Source organism: Falco peregrinus, chromosome 3, assembly GCF_023634155.1.
Source record: "Falco peregrinus isolate bFalPer1 chromosome 3, bFalPer1.pri, whole genome shotgun sequence".
Lineage (NCBI taxonomy): Eukaryota > Metazoa > Chordata > Aves > Falconiformes > Falconidae > Falco > Falco peregrinus.
The window spans coordinates 30,118,326-30,137,662 of record NC_073723.1 but is presented as its reverse complement, the minus strand read 5'-3'; the positions used below and the strand labels follow the sequence as shown (position 1 = coordinate 30,137,662).

The following is a 19,337-nucleotide window of genomic DNA, read 5'->3' as shown; positions in this document are numbered from 1 at the left end:
ACCACTGATTAAATCACATACACAATAGAGAGTAAAAAGGACATTCAAATTACTTTAGGAGAAAATGACAGACATCTCACATATTAATACTAGGAGCATTTAATAAAGTACCAGAACAGAGAAAGGAGAAGAAAGGAGAAAAAAAAAAAAAAAAAAAATCCAACCCACAACTGTTACCAGTGGCTTAACAGCCTTTCACTGTCACAAGCTTCCTTCTGGAATGATGACCTTCGCTGTTCAAAGCAAAATATAATTCGCTTAAGATGTAAAGTAATAAAGTAATAAACACAGAGAAAAGACATATAATGGAAAAAATAATCACATGATTAACAGCAAAGATGAGTTACTGAAAGATAAGCCATTTATATTGACCTGTATATTTATTATTGCTAGTAAGTTCATAACATTTTGACAGCATGACAATAGGTCAAGCATGTAAAGATACCAATCTCAAATATTTTGCAATACTAACTGCCATTGTAAATCTACTGAAAAGAATCAACCCTTACCTTCCTAGGACTGTCACGCAACAGAACTGCACCTGAAGATTCACCTCTGAACTTACTCTTTCTATTAAAGGTGGAAGTTGGACTCTATGACCCTTATGGGTCCTTTCCTTCAAATTTGAGATATTCTACGATTCCATACTTCCTTTAAAAAAATTGCTTTACATTTCCAAGTAATATTGCAGCTAATATGTTCTGGGACAATAGCTTGAAGAAGCTGGGATTCTAAGGACACAAGTTCATTCAGTCTGGGTTTGGGGTTTTTTGTGTTGGTTTTTGGGGGGGTTGTTTTTTGTTGGTTTGTTTTTTTGTTTTGTTGTTGGGGTTTTTTTGTTGGTTTTTTTTTTTTTTTTTTTTTACAAGCTCACTTATGCAACTGTTTTTTTAAATCCCATCACATATCATAACTTTAAAGTTCTACCATATCCTGAAACAGATCTGCACTGGTATATTAAAAAGACAGAATTTATTGCACTGGCTGTTATCCAATTAGCAAGACAAGGAGCAAGTTCCTCCTGCTAACTCATCTACAAGGATTGTGTCATCTGCATATGTCTGTTCATTATCAAACCCCTTTTTCAGATGAGTAATAAAAATATTTATTACCACCAGTCTTTTCCCAGAAATATCATCTCAGCGTGCTGTCCTACTGCCAGTTAATTTACCAATTCATTCAGGGGTGGGTGGTTTTTTTTTGTTTGGTTGGACTCTTTTTTCTGTTTCATTTTTCAGTTTCTTGAACTCTCACAAGTCATCACCTGTACTATCCAAAGAGATCTGGAAGCAACTCAACAAATTACCTGATGGAATTACACACAAAGAAACAACTTTATCTGCAGTGGCCTTATTTCTTCTTCTCCCTTCAACTCCAGCAGGCCTATCAACATTTCTCCAGGCTTTCTTCCAACATATTTAAATAATTGCCTGAGATTTGAGGAATGCTTCATGACTTGCAACTGCAGATTTTTTGACTATTACCTTCTCCCAACTTCCCATCTTCTAGTTTAAAATGGAATAGTTTGAGGTTTTCTATCCAATTCCGTAGAGCTATTTCGATTTCCTGAACCCAACTCTTCAGCACACTCTCCAATTCTGCATTTCAACTGTATGTTGTTCTCCCATTTCCTTTTTGTTTAGAGATGTAACATTCAAGTTCCCATTTCATCTGCAAGGTTACGAACTCATTGATATCAGTGAAATTACAATGGAAGACAATCTGATCATCAAAATTCTCCCCTCCCTTAACATAGAGAGCAAGCCTTAAAAGAAGGGCTACAAACGCATTTTGAAAGTCTATAGAAATTAAAAATAAAGCATGGAAATACCTGCAATCTCATGAAGGTTTCTTCACTGTTCTTTAGCTTTGTTGGGGTTTTTTGGTTGGTTTTTTGGGGTGGGAGGGGGTAAGTGTTTTAGATAAATGAAATCACACAATTTTTAAAGCAAAGACATTCACTGAAAACCAAAATAAATTCATGCTACTCAAGATTTTGTGCTTAAACCACCCGAGGCAGCTAAAGGTTTTGAATATAACTTTTTTTTTTTTAAATTGACATATACAGGAATTTTCAAAGAAAAATACCTAACTTGCAAATAATACCATATGGGTACATAACAGTGTAATTGCTTAACATGTTATTGAAAGGTTATAGTGAAAGATCACATCCACAATGATTACAAATCTCCACATTTTTACAGTGTCCAGGTACAAATAAACCAAACAAAAAAAAAATCACCCACACCACGATGCCTAAAAAAATCCAGACGCTACCAGAAAACAAGACAATGAAAGACAGCAAATCTTGCAAACACACAAAAGTTTCAAATGCCTGAAAGAAACTGGAGCTTCAAACACCACGTAGGACAGTATTTCCAACAATTTCACTCACCAAAAGAAAAACCTAAATGAGCCAAAAATTAATTTATGATTGTTGTCCTGCAACATATCCTCAATCTCACCACCAAGTGAGCAAGATACATTTAATCGGAAGGAAGAAGGGTGCACAGATGTATGCACATGTTGTGTTTTTAGGATTTTTTTCCTTTGAGCAAAGGAAGAGTTTTGTGGGGCCTTTTTTAAGGTAGAAGAAGAAAAAGGAACAGATATTAAGCTGTTTTTAGACTGAAAGAAGTATCTGAGGTAGTGGTTTAACCTTCTAACACAATTTTCACTTGACGTAGACTCGGGGAAAAAAAATATTTATAAACATAGCTGTACAGGGAAAATTTCCTTTTGATAATGGCAAAACCTTCTCTTTATGTGGAAATCACCATAACTGAGAGATGGGGCCACTTCAGACCACTAGCCAGTTCGAGGTTCCACCATTACCCTCAGGGAACTTCACCAACATTTAAAAGCCTCTCCGACCAAATTATACATTGTGACAGATCTCTGCTCAAAAGCCAGGCTACTCACTGCCTAAAGGATATTTTCCAGTCATACAGGTGCCCAGAAATCAAAAGAGGATCAATGTGTCTTTATGAATATCGGTACCTCACTCAGATAAAAGCATCCTGCTGTGACTTAAATACCCCTTTCATAGAATCTGAGAGACCTAGAAAATGAAGAGTCTTAAACCTGAACAACTTTTTATTTTTTCAGCATTGAACTTTAACAACTAGCTCCTTATCAGTTACAAAACAAGGAAACAGTTCTGAAGAGGCACATGACATGACTGAACCCAGGGAATACTCCTATAATTAAATTAGTCATCTTCCACCATAGTTTCTTTTACTCCTGATTCAGTACTATCTAGAAAATTCATAAACATAATGCATACAAGGTTCCAATTTTGTTACTCAGACTGAAAAACTTACTTTCCCTCCAAGAAAACTGCATCAGCATAGCTTATTTTAATAATAAAATCTTTTCTGTTCTTCCCACAGTATTTTCTGAAGTTTCTGAGAAAATGAGGCAGTGATTACATCCAGAAACATATTAACATTTACTGAGACATGAAGTGGAAAAACTGCATTTGCAAGTATATTTACTAATAAAAAAGCCAAGGAGTGAGTAACTTATATTTGTGAGAAAAAGCTGTAGTAAACTTGCTGGACATTAAATGTGAAACTTCTGCCATAACCACACACAGTAGTAATGACAGAAGGTATTCAAGAAATATGCAGTAGTTGTTCTTAACTCAGGATACACTAGACCTCCAGCAGCAGCACTGTGTTCAGCTTTAGACATCACACTTTCAGAGATGAGAAACAACTGAAGATGATTCAAAAAAGAGCAACTACGTTGCCTAGATATTTAAAAAACACAGCCTACAAGGAAAGATTGAATTAATTAAGATTGCTTAGTCTGAAGAGGTGACTATAGCGAGAAACATACTAACAGTCTCCAACATGTTAAATGCCACTTCAAAATGGGAGAAAACATTCTTTCTTTCAAATTTATAAAGAACAGAAGAAGAAGAGCTAATGACTTTAAATTTCAACAAAAAATATTCAGGTTAAACAGTATGGAAGTTTCCAATAAACTACCCAAGAAGTTCCAGAATTTATCAATTGTATTCTACCAAAAATTAAAGACAAACAGAGTTTCAGAGTTGTATGATCAAAATTTGGGCATGTGTTTCAAAGACCACTTCTACCACCACCACCTCCCCATTTGCTGCATTCACACAAATCATGTGATCTCAGAAAATATTTTCCCCATGTCTAACCTGAAAGTTCAGTGGAAGAGTGCATTACACAAAAATGAAATTAAATTAAACTCCATGTGCATTATTCACAGGTTGCTCTCTCTTCTCTGATTTTATGTGGATTATGTAAGGACTTAATTTAAGAGTTAATACTTCAAGAGGTTTTAGGTAGCACAAAAGAAAGCAGGAATTTAAACTAGTTGTGTCACAAGTGGAATAAGACTGTTGCTAGAAAAATAATCTGCATGCTGAATTTAAAAATCAACAGTGGGTGACAGCTCACTGGGATGTATAAAAGTGACTTTGCTAATCAAATAAATAGATAATTAGGATTATCTTGTTTGGTCAACCAGAGTACAGAAAGAGTGATCATTTTAATGGAAGAAACATGTAACACAAAGGAACAATGCTCACAACATTTGCTGCTTCCTACTTTACCATTTACAATGGCAACAGATAAACAGGTAACAGTAAAAGCCAACCACCAGCACAAAGAAAAACAACCCATTCGCTTTCAGTGTTCAAACTGAGAACTAAAATGAAACCAACAGGTTACAATATTCCAGATATTAAATGCCTACACCCCACCGAAATAATGGAAATGTCTAATTAATTACACAAGATTTTTCTAGTCTATGAAAGAGTAACTGAGTATTAAGTTCTTACATCTTATGTCTGTCTTCAAGCAAAAAAAGGAAAACAACTGCCTCAACTGCACTGGCACCCAAGGTACTGAGAGAATAGAAGAATCAAAGGCGCTGCTTTCCTGACTACCAGGTATGTACAGAGAACAGTGTCACTGTCCTTGCCTAGCTAGTATTTCCAATATTCTCCCCAGTAGCTTCCTAGGACTATCATTTACATTGCAGCCCCTTAATTTCATTGCCAGATTAGTGTAAAAGTTATCTACATGCTTTCCTGTAAGGAAATGTAGTTGCTAGAGCAAATTAACTTCTTTCCTTTCTACTCAACAGGCCACGATGCACGCACAAGCAGCAGGAGGCATCCCCAAGTAAAATCTGGACACTTGAAGAACCAAATGAAAAGAGAAGTATAACCAAGGCATAGTGTTACTTACAGAATGACACCAGTCTCACATTTTAAAAAACAACACTACTTTTAAACCAAAATGAATAACACCAACTACAAGATCAAAGTCAGAATGAAAATTCAAATACACCACTGGAACCGATAATTCAGTTCTTCATGACACTTTGTTATCTTAATAGGTGTAGCCATTGGTCTCTGAAACAGAAAGCAAAAAGTGTTAACTACATAATAGCATCCAAAAATAATCCTAGCAAATAACAGAAGTAAAGAGGTAAAACAATATAGCAACTTCTGGACAGGCTAGGTAGATGAAAAAGAAATTACCTCTCTGAAATGGTATTGTGTCTGATGAAACTGGAATTGGCAATGATTGGGCATGATTTAATAACTGGCATGACATACATCCTAAGGAAGATTCTTCCAGAAGGCAGAACACATTCCAAAGACAAAACAGACAAAATTCAACTGCCAATTATTATTTTGTAAAAGACGACAGTCAACAGGTAAAATGAACTGCAAGGCCAAGTTGGCTCCCTGTATCTTCAGTTTTATTTATCAAACTGAAAAATCTCTCCAACTTTCTCTTTTCCTGTTTAAGACCAAAACTATGAGATGTTCTGTTTGTATTACAATTACACTAATTCAATGCAGGTCACTTGCTTTTTACCAAGTCCAGATGACATTTGGTAAGCTAAACACGGGCCAATTAGCTTAAAAAAAAAAAAAAAAAAAAAAAAAAAGAGGGGGGCCTGATTGCCACTGGGTAGGTTATACAGTGGCTACAGAATACAATTGCTTGAATTACATTTTGACTAACATCAAACACAGAACTGAAGCTTAAAAACTACCTTTTTTTTCCTGCATGCCTTCAGATTTCTCACATTGAAATGTACTAATTTAAAAGCCATCTCTTTCCCATCCTGAGGTGATCCATACAAACTCACCAAAAGTTTTCGTTGCCTCTTTCTCCACTCAATTTTTAAAAAGCACATTTTAAATATTCTAAGAAGAAAAAACAATGTAGTTTCCACTTTATTTTTAATATCCCCAGTGACTAACTAACCTTTTCAAGCCTGCTCATTTGAGCTTACCACAGTAAAAAAGAAAAACATAGCACTGGAGATTTAGTGAACACTAAAAATAATAACGGTCTATGCCTCTTCCATTTCTGCAGTAATATTTGTATTCTTAAATCAACCTGAACTGCCATGTAATTAACCATACAATAACCTTTACTGATAATGCAGGGAAACTAGTTTCAGAGAGGCAGGAAAATCTTCAAGCTTACCTCTAAGAACCAAATAAACAATATGTCTTTGCTAATGTTTTAGTCATGATCAAGGGCTGAATCTTTTCTGACAATAACACTACCTATAAAATTATAATTAAAATCTATACTACTAAATATAACATTAGTTTAGACAGTGTAATTGACTACAAATCTGTCAATAGTATTCTTTCTAATCATGCCTGGGTTTGGCATTTTTTTCCAGAAGTTATACTACTGTTTGAGAGGTGGAAAACTGTTAAAGTAAAATGTGAAGTATATTACACAACAGTAGCCCAGTTTGTTTATTTATAACCCATCTCTACCTCCTCCCAGCACAACCTGCTCAGCTTTTAACAAACTTCACCCAAGACAGAAAACAGGTGCATAACAAAACACATGCTAATTAGATGCCATTATGATAATAGAACCTAACACCAAATAGATATCCTTCAGACTTGGCCATCATTTTCAAAATATCACACACCCTAGATGCCATACACAGAAGTCACGTGGATAAACTGCTTGGTTACCTGTATGTGATATCACTCTACAGGATCAAGGACATAAAAAAAAAAATTATTGATGTAATTAAGAAAAAAGTTCATAGCATAAGATGTAACATTTTGAGGCCAGAAAGATATACAGACACAGAGACAAAAGATCCACAACGGCACGAACAGGCCTTACATCTGAATGTTTTTGCTTAAACCAAGTTTTAAACAAACCTGGAGGGAGAATTAAAAAAAAAAAAAAAAGCAAGCATCTGTATATAGATTCCAAAATTTAAGTTGGAAAATTTTATTGCAACATGGATGAAATTTTATAGGTTTTGCTTCTGATCTGTGGTCTGTGTTGTACTGCTCTGCCCAAACACATACTTACTAATCACATTTTCTAAATTTTTGTTAATGTCTGGTTTAACCTATTACATTCTGTTCCACTCAGAGACATTTATCATAGCTTCCCTACAATGTCTGACACTGCAATGAAAAAAAAAATTGAAAAAAGAGCCCTTTAACTGTAGGTACACACAAAAGCAATACTCCTTCACAGTTCAGGAAACAAAAATGTACAGCCTGTATTACTGGAAATATTACAGTTTAGCAATATGGCTGTTGCAATCACAGAAGTATGCAAACAATATAGCAATAGTTGAAGCAGGAACTAGAAATGCTGATATCATATAAATGGGCCAGATCATACCCTTAATTCCCAGCAGCTTGTCCTCACTTTCCACAGAAAGACCTCAAGGCAGAAGGGTGGAAGGAATTTTGAATGCAAAGGTTCTTCAAGACATGGCAGCCATACACTGTTACATGTAAATGGCCTCCCCTCTCTCCAACACATATGTTCGCATTCATACTCCTGGCTCTTCTAACAAGATGATAACTATCCACCAAGCCAACTAGATAGTTCACACGAAAAACATCCTCAGGAGCTTCTGATCAAGACTCATCTCACTTGAACAGCCTCCAAATGGCACAATGTTTTACAGTATATGTATGGAACTACCAAGTGAAGGCTCTGCAGATCTGAGAAAGGCACACCTCAAAAATGCTTAAGATCTCACCTCCCTCTCTTGCTCTAATTGTACGTATTCATTTCACTCAAGCAGCTTCACAGAAATGCTTCTATCCAACATAACGGTTCCCAGCTTGAGATAACAGTATCTAAAGAGCTCCCTACAGCAGAGACAGTAGAGACAAGATATATTCATAAGCAAATAGAAAACTAAAGCATGCCTGACATCTATAATGTTAGCTGAGGAACACATGCAATTTTGAAAAAAAGTATTAGGTGGTACCAACATAATACACTAATTAATCCAAATAAGAGTCTGCACAAAGTCACAGATTAATCAAACTGCTCTGTTTCTCTGAAGATCCAAGGTCAACAGAAAGGAAGACTATTGAAAGGTACAGATAGAAGCAAATGACTCAAAAGAATTTCTGAGGGATACCAGAGAGCCACAGAATCACAGAATAGTTGAGATTGGAAGGGGCGTCTGAAAGTCATTTTGTCCAACCCCAGTGCTCAAGCAGGTACCCAGGACCATGTCCAGATGGCTTTTGAACACCTCAAGTATACTCCAGCACACTTCCTAACTGAATAGGGTGCCTAGCATGCAAATACAGCAGGACTGAAGAAAAAGAGCACCTCATGGAAGCCAACAAATGCAGAAGTAACACAAGTGATAAAAATCCTAAAGAAAAAGCTTGACATAGAATGTGACTGCCTGCAAAATTCCAAGGCAAAAAGACCTCCTTTGGTAGTCCCCCATCTGAAAGGATAAGTCTTGAAACATTGTCCCAGATCGACATTTTTCTGCAAACTAGCAGAAGCTGTTTCTGAGAAACATTACACTAGTGTATATATGCGGGGTAAAAAGATAAAAACTGAGCACAACGAAGAAACAGCTTCACAGGGACTTGAACTTCCCTGGACTTTCTGCATCCTTCCTTTGTCAGTGCTTCTCAGGAAACCGACCCTCATCTGGGAGAAAGCAATCCCTCTTTGGGGATTTCTCCTCTTGATCATATGTACATATAATGCCCTCAGGCCACAGAGGAACTTTTATGTCAAGAGTTTTCTGATGTGAATGATGAGAGGTGGATGATAGTGTCAGTCTTGTTAGATGAAGACTGAAGCTGTATCAGGCAACCCAAGTCTCAGAGACATTGTCAAAGTAAGATCGAGCTAACAAAGTGTGGATGTGAATTCCAGACATACAGTCCATTCAACCAGACCAAAGCAAAATGCTAACATAAAACTGGGCCACCATAAGACTGTGCTGAATGCTGTGACTGTACCTATGAACTACATGTCTATTAGTCCTTACATTTTTCTGGAAGAGTCTTTCCTCTATTACTGTATTTGGAGATAATGTCTTCCCTCTGCAACCCTACACATTTAGCCTTACACCAGGCTGCAAAGTGCACCTAAATCTATTTCAAATCAGAAATGAGAGCAACTGAATTGGAAGACAGCAAGATCTGGAAAGCTTCTGAAGACTACTGGCTCAAACTTCAGGTAGAGAAAGACTGGGTGTTCTGCCTGAAGACATAGCACTCAGCCTAAAAAAAAGCACCAAGTGCAAGTGATAAAGCAAGGGCTTATCCAGAACAGACAGCAAGACCAGAAAGCACAGAGGGTGATACCTCAATTACTCCTCCTGCATCTTCTCTTGGCTCCTCACAAGGAGCTACACAGGGTGATGTTCTGAAGCTATGATTCAAAACCAGCATAGTATACCCTGAAGGGCCTTTCCTGCGGCACAGCCCCAGGCACTGCACAACCGAGGCCCCCAGCAAGCCCCATGTCCAGTGAATTATCTTCTTTGTCCATAAATGGCTATGCCCACTGAAGAAAGGAATAAGCCTTCATAAGGAAAAGGGAACATAAAAGCATAGCTAGGAATGCCATAAAGATGATCAAACAAGCGATCCAACCAGGATAAAGAGCATTCACTCGAAGAAAATGAAGAAAATTTCATTTAAGCCATTCTTTATTCTAAGCAGCAGCAAACTCCATAGACCAGTGGTCCTCAAACTACGGCCCGCAGGCCAGATACAGCCCCCCAGGGTCCTCAATCTGCCTCCCCGGTATTTACAGACCCCCCTGCCCCACCCCACCCCGGGGGTTGGGGGGGACGACGACCAAGCAACCGCACCGGCCCCCTGTTTAAAAAGTTTGAGGACCCCATGCCACAGACAATCCTAAGTGAGCTGACATACAAAAGGAGGAAAGGCAGATGTAAGATTCCTCCACCCTTCCTTTACATGCAGGAAACTAAGAAGAGTATGAGATTGCCTGCTACAGATTGCTGTGCTGTAATGCCTTACTATGTTAGACACACACAACTATTTAGAAGGGAACCATGTAAAGAGAAAAGACAAACAAGTAATTCAGTTGCTTCAGTTGAAATTCAAGCACAAGACCTACTAAAAGTTCATCTTACAAACAGCAGCAAAAGTTTTAGATAGGATAAATTCAGGATAAGTTGATTCAGAGATTCAATGCCTGTTGCTATATTTTTCATATGACAATATCCAATGACTGGAAGTCGACATTAAAACGTTTTCATGTGACTTTGCCTAACAGTACAGATTAATACAGAATTATTTACCAGGACCTCTGATGAATTCTGCTCTAAAGGACATATTTGACATCCAGTTAATGTTGGGAATGCCTAACCAGACCCACATAAACAACAAACATTTTTTACACACTAGTTTAGCACTCCCAAGGCATCCATTCTTAGCAATAAAACTGACAGAGCCTCAGATTAGTTATCAGATGGAGATTTAAGTTCATCACACCTCTTCAGCATGAACATTTCATGAAGAGCTACACAGAGACCAACAGTTAATGCTCATATGGTCAGAAAACATCATGCAAGTTACTGAACAATGTCATCGGAGTGTTGGTAAAGATGGAAATTAAAAACATAATTAAGTAAATCTGAACTTTATTGTCTGCCTGAAGATATCCAGCTGTAACAGAGCAATATTTGCAAATACATATAATCAAAGAGCTCACGTGTGTGTGTGTAAGTGTACACATGTATATATACACGCACAGAGTTATTGGAGAGTTACCCATATATATATCTGTATATAAAAAAACTAACGCCATGTATATACACACACACGTTCTTTGATTATAGATATATATATGGATTTTGTATATACACTTATATCTCAAAGAAATATATATATATGAAATACATAGAAAGTAGCAGCAAAAATAAAAATGCTTTGTTTTCTTCGCCGTTGTGCAATGGAGGCAGGTTTCCACATGTTTGGAAGTAACTTGTAAACATGGGAAAGAAATTATGAAGAATACAATGCTCATTTTTTCCTGAAAATTCTGAGGGTCTTGACCATCTATTTATCTTCTGAAACAAGTTTTTTAAATCCATTGCTTTGCCTCTGAACAAGATCTGCATGTATTTCCCTATCAAGGCTATCCATATCAGAGACGAAACGTAACTCTGAAGTACATGAGCAAAGGCACAGCAGTTAAGGAAGGGTGAGTTCTTACAAGGTATCAGTTACATTCCATTAGCTACTCACAAGCACACCCTGACCTCATAGACAGGTTTGGGTTTTTTACTTAGGAAGCTGGTATGCAGAGACAACAGAACACAGGTGAAAACAAGTACTGCTGAAAAATCTGAAAGCAGAGGCTTCCTCGGTAAAGAGATCACCGTGGCTGAGTTCTCATCTTTACTAAAGTTCCTAACATGCTGAAGCTAAATAAATAATAAGTACCAAATTAGAGTAAGGTGCAGTACATCCCCTTCCTCCAGCATGCAAACTTCACATACATGAAGACCAAAACTGTAATTCAAACAAATGCACAGTTTTCATACATGGAGAGAGAGAGAGAGAGAGAGAGAGAGAGAGAGAGAGGGAGAGAAGCTGTGTGAAACAGAACTGCAGTCTCTCAAGGAGATTTTACCAAGCTTCACCCCTCTGGCTTTACTTACCCATTCTCTCCTGCCTGCTTTGCCTAGCTAAAGCATGAAGGGTAAGAGAAGAGGTGGAAAAAAGGAAAATTAATGTGGAAATCAGGGAATAAGACAATAGTTCTTAGCAGGTCTTGCCTGAGCTTAACAACACAGACTAAGTATCAATGTTCAGCCTTAACTTACACTGGGGGACCAGCTAGCCATTACTGGCTCAAAAACACGGCCATCTAACACTTTCCACTTCCAGAACATATCCCATACCTGCCAAAAGACACAAAAAACTTTTTTTTGAGAACCACTATTTATTAAAACTAAAAAAGCTAAGCATACATATTTTAATTGTCTATAACAAGTAGTCACCTTTGGTTTAGTAGTGAATACTCAACCAATTTCCTTAATTATAAATACACTTAATGATAAATTGAAGAAGTGAAAACATAGACCTTACAAATTTTCCAGAGTTTCCATGAAGAACAGTATCCGAAAACTACACACTTTAACTTCACATGCCACCCAGCATTAGATTTCTCTGCCATTTGGACTTCCCACACATATAAATGACTCTCAAGGAGGGAAAAGCCATCTCTCGTTGACTATCATCAGAATGGTTATTTGAAACCAGTAATCACACAATTCTTTCCAATTCTTAACATATTACCAATATTTTATTGGAAACAGATGTTAGCAGCACAACTTCGTCAGAATTATTGAACAACTTCTCTTTCAATTTCCTAACAAATTAGGCAATGCTGAGTTGATGCATCTGAAAAACGTTATGGAATTGCAAGCCCTAAGGCACAGGACTTGGTGTCATAATTTATCACCAGCTGACATGCAAAGGCATTAGAAACAGCGCTTTACTCTGTAGAACAAATTTCTCTTGCATATGATAATCTTCATATGTTAATAAATTCTGAAGTCTCAACAGAAACTAAAAGCTATCATTTCAGTGTCAAAAGCCTAGTAGAATTGTTAGAAACTTAATACTAAAATTTCCTGAAGGTTTACAAATAAGTACTGAAACACAAATAATTATTACAAATTAATTTTATTTATTAAAGGCTGTCCTGGGCATAGTGATCATGAGATAAGAGTTTCAAATTTTTAACATGACAGCAAAAAAGCAGCTAGTAAAGGGAATAACGCAGAAGTCACCTCACCTTGTAAGTCTACTACAGCGGTTGAGCCTAGATAATTCTCCAGTTTAAAGGAAGACATTTTCAGTGGTTGTTTTTAGCTCCTGATTTGATGCCTTGGCCTCTAGTAATCTAGTTTGCTGCCTTTAAAGTCACTCTGCAAGGCTATTATAAAAACATAACTGTCAAAGGAAACTGAAAAAGGTAGAGACATTTGCCAATCACTGAAATTCTGTAGTGTGAAATTGCTTATTTTAGTAACATGCACCAAGACAGCCTTTTGATCAAAGTAATGTTATAAAAGGGGGGAAAAAACGTTACTGTGTAATTGCCAGGGCTGCCAGTCTCCATCTAGTCACCATGTGTCTTCTGGTAACTGTTACAAGTTAACTATGTTACAAACATAATTATGACATTCACTGTTGACCTTTTTCTTCCCTTAATAGTAAAGGTTAATTTTATGGCAAGCAAGTTCCCTTGAGGTCTGAAAGAAAGCTGAGCCAACCGTCTTTTTATTTTCTGAATATAGGTAAGCAATCAAGGTAACATCCTAAGGAGACTATTAAGCAGCAGTGGGAAAAGAATGCACTCAGTGCATGAAACAATACCTGGAGAACATGCATAGCCTTTAATGGCTTATGAAAATGAACATTATACCCACTGACATCATTCATAAGAAAAGAAAGCACTAAGAGATCAAGAACAAACCCTACAAAAAGCCAGACAATGAGTTCAAGTTGCCCTAGGAAGCAAAAATGTACTGTATCGAAGTCAGAAATAAAAAGTCTTTTTGATTTTTTTTAATCTGAAGTTAACACCACAGTTCAAATACTATTATTTGAAAACATAATTTTACCCTTGCTCTGCAGTTATGTTAAAATATTTACAAAGGATGAGGCGATAAAGGAAAGGAAACAAAAATGAAGAAGGAGACTGTTTTTATTAAAGCTTTATTTCCTGTGTATCTGTATGTAACCCGATGTTAATGTCAATAACCCACAAGGGCACCAAATACTTGATTTCCTTTCTTTCAAATGTGAGGAAATTGATTTGCATGATAACATTTGCTGAAAGCAAAGCATGTCTAAATACAGGTCAGTCTTAAGCCACCTGTCAACAGATGTGAAAAATAATAAGCACAGGGATCACTTAATCTACCAACAAAACACTTTCAAGAGGCAGATGAATCAAAAACAGATACAGTTGTGATGTGAAGGGGATGCTTGCAACTGCATCATTTTTTAAGAAGAACACCCATATACAACAGTTGACAAGTCTAATGTTAAAGGGCAACAGCCTGCTTTGACCCCCTCTTGCATAAATCAAAGTCTACAAGTAAACACGCAAAAGCAGGCTGCTTACCTTCTTACTGCTTCTGAGCTGGAGCCAAGTCACGTACTCTGACAGCACTGCTATCTGAGCGCCCATCAACTTTTAAAACACCTATTCAGACAGATGTGCCCTTTGGCTTTTAGCCTGTCCTACCACTCAGCCAGGGCTAAGGCACTAAGGCTTTCTCTAGCACTGTCAGCTTACTGTTGTATTTCCACTCTAGCAAGAACCTTCCAGCTACTTCACACTCCACATTTTTACACCAAGGAAGTGGCATCACATCCTGTTGCTCTCCAGGGTTACCGAATATTTATATATTACAATTCACATGAATGCAAGAAGGATCAACTTTTAAGAAATTTTGTACTGATTGCTCTATACAATTCAATTAATCTGTTTAACAACACTGTGTTCATTAAAGCTCCTCCTTCAGTTTGTTTTAAAAGTTAGAAACTTACACGTGCTCATTTTCAACCCCAAATATCAAATGCTTACTGCTTCTGAGTATCAAAAAATACAGTTTGCACAAATCGGTTGTATTATTCAGAGAAACAAACAACAAGCAAGATGGAGTAACATTCCTCCCTCATCTGAAAAAAAACTGAAATATTTAAAGTGCACACACAGTTACTCTGGAGAAACTCCTAGAGAATAGTACAAAGACTACAGTATGGGCAAAGCTCACCTGTGCCTGTACATACCTGCCCAATTTAGACATGCCCTCTGTCCCAAGGTCAGAGTTCATGATTATTACATTTCTTAAGGAACATCCCAGTTCAAACATGAATATTGTAACACATGCATGTCAGTTTGCCCATAAATGTTGTGCTTGCTAATGCTACCTGTTTTACGTTTACCTATGTAAACATTCATAGCATGAAAAAAGGAGCAAAGAGACTACTGGGCCGACATCTCTACCACCAAGCCTACAGCCATGGCATCAGGACACTGGGAAGCACTGCAGGAGCCATCATAGTTTCCCTTGAATTCCACCAGGGGTCCCTCCCCACTAAAAGAGTCTTTTCTAACAGATCATTATCTTCCAAAACTGTTCTACATTTCTGGGGGAGAATGGAGGATGTAACACACCTGAAACTTCCCCCCCAAACTCCCCCAGGTTTCTTTAATTCTCACTAAAAATCAGAAGTTCTCCTGTTAGTTCTGATTTGCTGCAGTAGAACATCAACTTTTTTTTTCTTTTATCATCACCAGTATAGCATGGAGTTTTAGGAATATACTTTGCAGAGGAGGCTTTTGTTGGTAAAGCCATTTTTCAGGTAGGCAGGTAATGTTAAGCAGTATTTCAAAGAATTATGTCCATGTTTGATTTTCTGAAACAAAACTAGAAACTGATAATGCATTAAGATTTGATGTGTTTAGAATGTCATATGTATGATCTTCATAATCGGTGTTAATTCTCAGACATGGTAAGGAGGCATAAAAGAAAGTAGCAATCTGGAGGTAACACTTGTGTTGGTTTACTTCTCTCCCACAGGAATGTCAATAGTAAGAACTTACATCTGGAATAAAAATTTGGATGCATACAGCTCTAAAAACATACCATGCTATCTAAAAAACTATGATCTTTTACTCTTCTGCAGGCAGACAATTTTTCTGCCATGGGATATCAAAAGTATTTCCTATGTAGTCTCTCAATGCATTTTTAAAATAACATACTACATAGTACAGAAAATTTTAATAGAAAAATCACAAATTGCATACCCAAACCATTCGAGTTAGTACACAAGCTACTGACTGTTAGAGCTTCATTGTAAGTATTTAGTCAGTAAAATTAAAGGCCGAAATGAAAAAGGCAGGCTGCCTTCATTCTTCTCTAAAAGCAGGGTGGTCTACGGGCAATTTTTGATACCACTGGTGTTGCCGGGGAAACAAAATGAAAACAGGTGTCATCAAATACAAATTAAAGATTTAGTTCTATTCTAAACCACCTTAAAAAAAAGTTTCCATAAACTTTTTAACGATACTACTACAAATCTGACAATACTTTATAACAAGAAAAGGATTATAAGTTGTCTTTAGACCATCAAGTTTTAACTGAAACAAATTTAGACTGATTGGCAACCCCTCCATTTAAATAAATAAATTTCTTTCATTAAAGATGCATCATCCTCTTTAAAAATGACCTAGTGTACAATTTAAGGCAATATAATACCAAAACAGAAACAGGGTACATACCGTCTTAATAAGCTTTCTCCATTCCAAATTTTACCTTCCTTTCAATCTAAGCAAATTTTTAAGATTTTTTTTTTTTACCAAGTAAACAACCAGTAGAGATTTAAAACATTTAAAAATCTTAAGTAGCAATAGAAGCTTAATTCTTTCCTCCTAATCTGACTGCAGTTTTCTCCCATATGATTAAAAATAAAACAAATACCCCTTTAACCAAAACCCAAGTAATACACTTTTGCTTAAAAGAAGTGCAATAACACGCTAAGAATTTGGCGATACAGTGGTCAAATCTCTTTAAAGCACTTCCTCCAAGTCAACTAGCTATACTGACCTAAAACATGTCAAAGTTTAAGAAAAAACAAATATAACTCACTTCAAAAAATAAGCGTTGATTCAAGCTTCCAAGAACCTCTTAAAATTATTTACTGCGCTCTTTTTTGGCTTAACAAGACACTAGTCACATACAAAAATCCAAATAGACCTACTTCAATTAAAAGCAATACACAAATTCCCTCCTCTTCAATAAAGCTAGCTGCCAGAGCTCTGAATAAAAATTAACCGTGTATATTTTGTGTTAATCCTGGAACTTGAAAGATTATAGAAATAAAAAGAAATAGAAGCATCTGTAGTAAATATATATATAGCTCTTCACTTAAAAGTTTTGAAATCTGTGGTGTATTTTACAATATCCTGCAGGGTATTGTAGAATTTTTACTAAAAGGACTTCTCATAAGTCTGTGCATAAACACCTTGCTGCTTGCTGAGTAGTTTTCCACATCCATAGTGCAAGTTAAAAAGAAATTGAATAAATACAGCATACAACAATGTGTACAAATGATGGAATTGCTTTTGCAAATAAGAATGCCTGTGAAGTTAATTAATAAAAAAGTCTCGTAACATTAAAATTGTGATTCTAGTTTTAATGCATCTTGACGATTTACTACCAATTGCCTATTTAAAATAAAATTTTCTTAAAATCTTCAAGTTGCAAAATAGTTTTGCTTTGCACTTTGATCTATGTTTACAGTTTTACTAACATCACAAATTATCAGATCTATAGTGATTTAAAGCTTCTGAATAAGCTTTCTGGCAAGGGTTTGTTTGCTTGTTTGTTTTTAACATTTGTCCAGGGAGAAAGCAGCCAGCTCAGCAGCAGACAATACTGGTAACTTAGGCTGTGTTAGGTTTGTTGAATACTTTGCTTGCTTTACCCACATTAACAGTTTCATCAAATAATCTTTAACAATGCTTACAAATGTAGGGCTTGATGCAATGCTCATTCAAGTCTACGTGAATCCTTCCATCAATTTCATGGCTTCATTCAGCCTCCATTTACTGTTTCAACATCTTTGAAAAATAATATTCCCAGGTCAAACATTTCCCTATTAAAGTATCTTGCAAATAAATGGGCAGTATCATGGTATGGTCCTTTTTTCAGATTAGCACTTCTAAGAATCTGAATCATACACAAAGATACACAGCATTACATGAAACTAAACAAGATCAAACTTCCTTTACAGTTATTTTAGTTAAGTTTCAAGTTAACTCACTTGGTGTGTAATTATGAAATTACTGTACTGATCCTCCGCTTACTTTGAAAGTGATTAATCAAAGTCAGAGAAAACCAACCATCAACTGAAATATGTTTCAAATTTCCTATTCAGGGGTAAGTCTAAAAAGATGAACTAATTTAATTTTAATTAAATCCTCATTTAGAAGCATGAAATAAATGTTTTCCATTTAATTCAAATTAAACTCCAGTTCCAGTCCAAATTTCAAATATTCTCCACTCTGCTACTTTATTACACATGACAGATTAGCATTTCCTTTTTGTGCACATATACAAGTAAACCCAGTGTCATTAAAAAATTAAAAATATAAATTATTTAAACAGTAATAAACATTATTTATTCTACCCCAAAAAAAAAACAGCTAGTGATATGAAGGAGTGAAGATGCATTCTCTAAACCACAGTTAAAGATCTATGCTAGATTCTATAATGACAAATATTTTTAACTCGACTTTAATTATATTGCAACAGTTTTACTATGTGAACGAACTTTCAAGCCATCTCTTCACTAAGGGGAAATACAACTTAAAGAGATGCAAGAGAAAAGAAGAGTAGATAAGAAAAGCAATACCTACAGAAAGACCACAGTCACATACATTGGATTATAGACTTTTCAAAAGCTTCAACACAGATTGGAATAGGGCCTGCTCATCCCTCAATGTAATCATTGTACACACCTCAAGTAATCTAATGTTTTCATAGTATGTGCATCAATACTAATGTCATATTATTCTGTGCTGATTAGACAAACAAATATGAATGAATGTGAACCTTTATAAAGCATTAATTTCCTCTCATTAGTGAGCTCTTCTCCCAGACTTCACACAGTTTATCCCGTCTTACCGCAGTAGTATCTTCTAGCTTTCTAAAACTCAACTCAATCCAACCCTGTTTGCCATTATTGCTCTTTTACTTTCTTCTGCTCCTTACATCCTGCTCTATGCCATTTTTCCTCTCTATGAAGAGCCAGATACTGACAAAGTAGTATTTTGATTAAAAGAAATTTGATTACCAGGCCAGTTCTGTACCCCTCTGCAGATCTCCTGGGAAAGAGAACTAACTACTGTATGTATCCAGTTTGTACTCTGCAGCGTCCCACAAACCAGAGAGATCGGTCAATCTTTTCTGTGGGAAGAAGGGAATACAGGCTCTTGATAAAG

The 19,337-nt window shown here is 36.3% G+C and overlaps 1 protein-coding gene across 4 annotated transcripts in view; it reads right to left on the bottom strand.

Moving 5' to 3' along the window:
* STK3 (serine/threonine kinase 3) overlaps positions 1–19,337 on the bottom strand; it is a 138,539-nt gene that overhangs the window by 79,360 nt on the left and 39,842 nt on the right. The window lies entirely within an intron of this gene.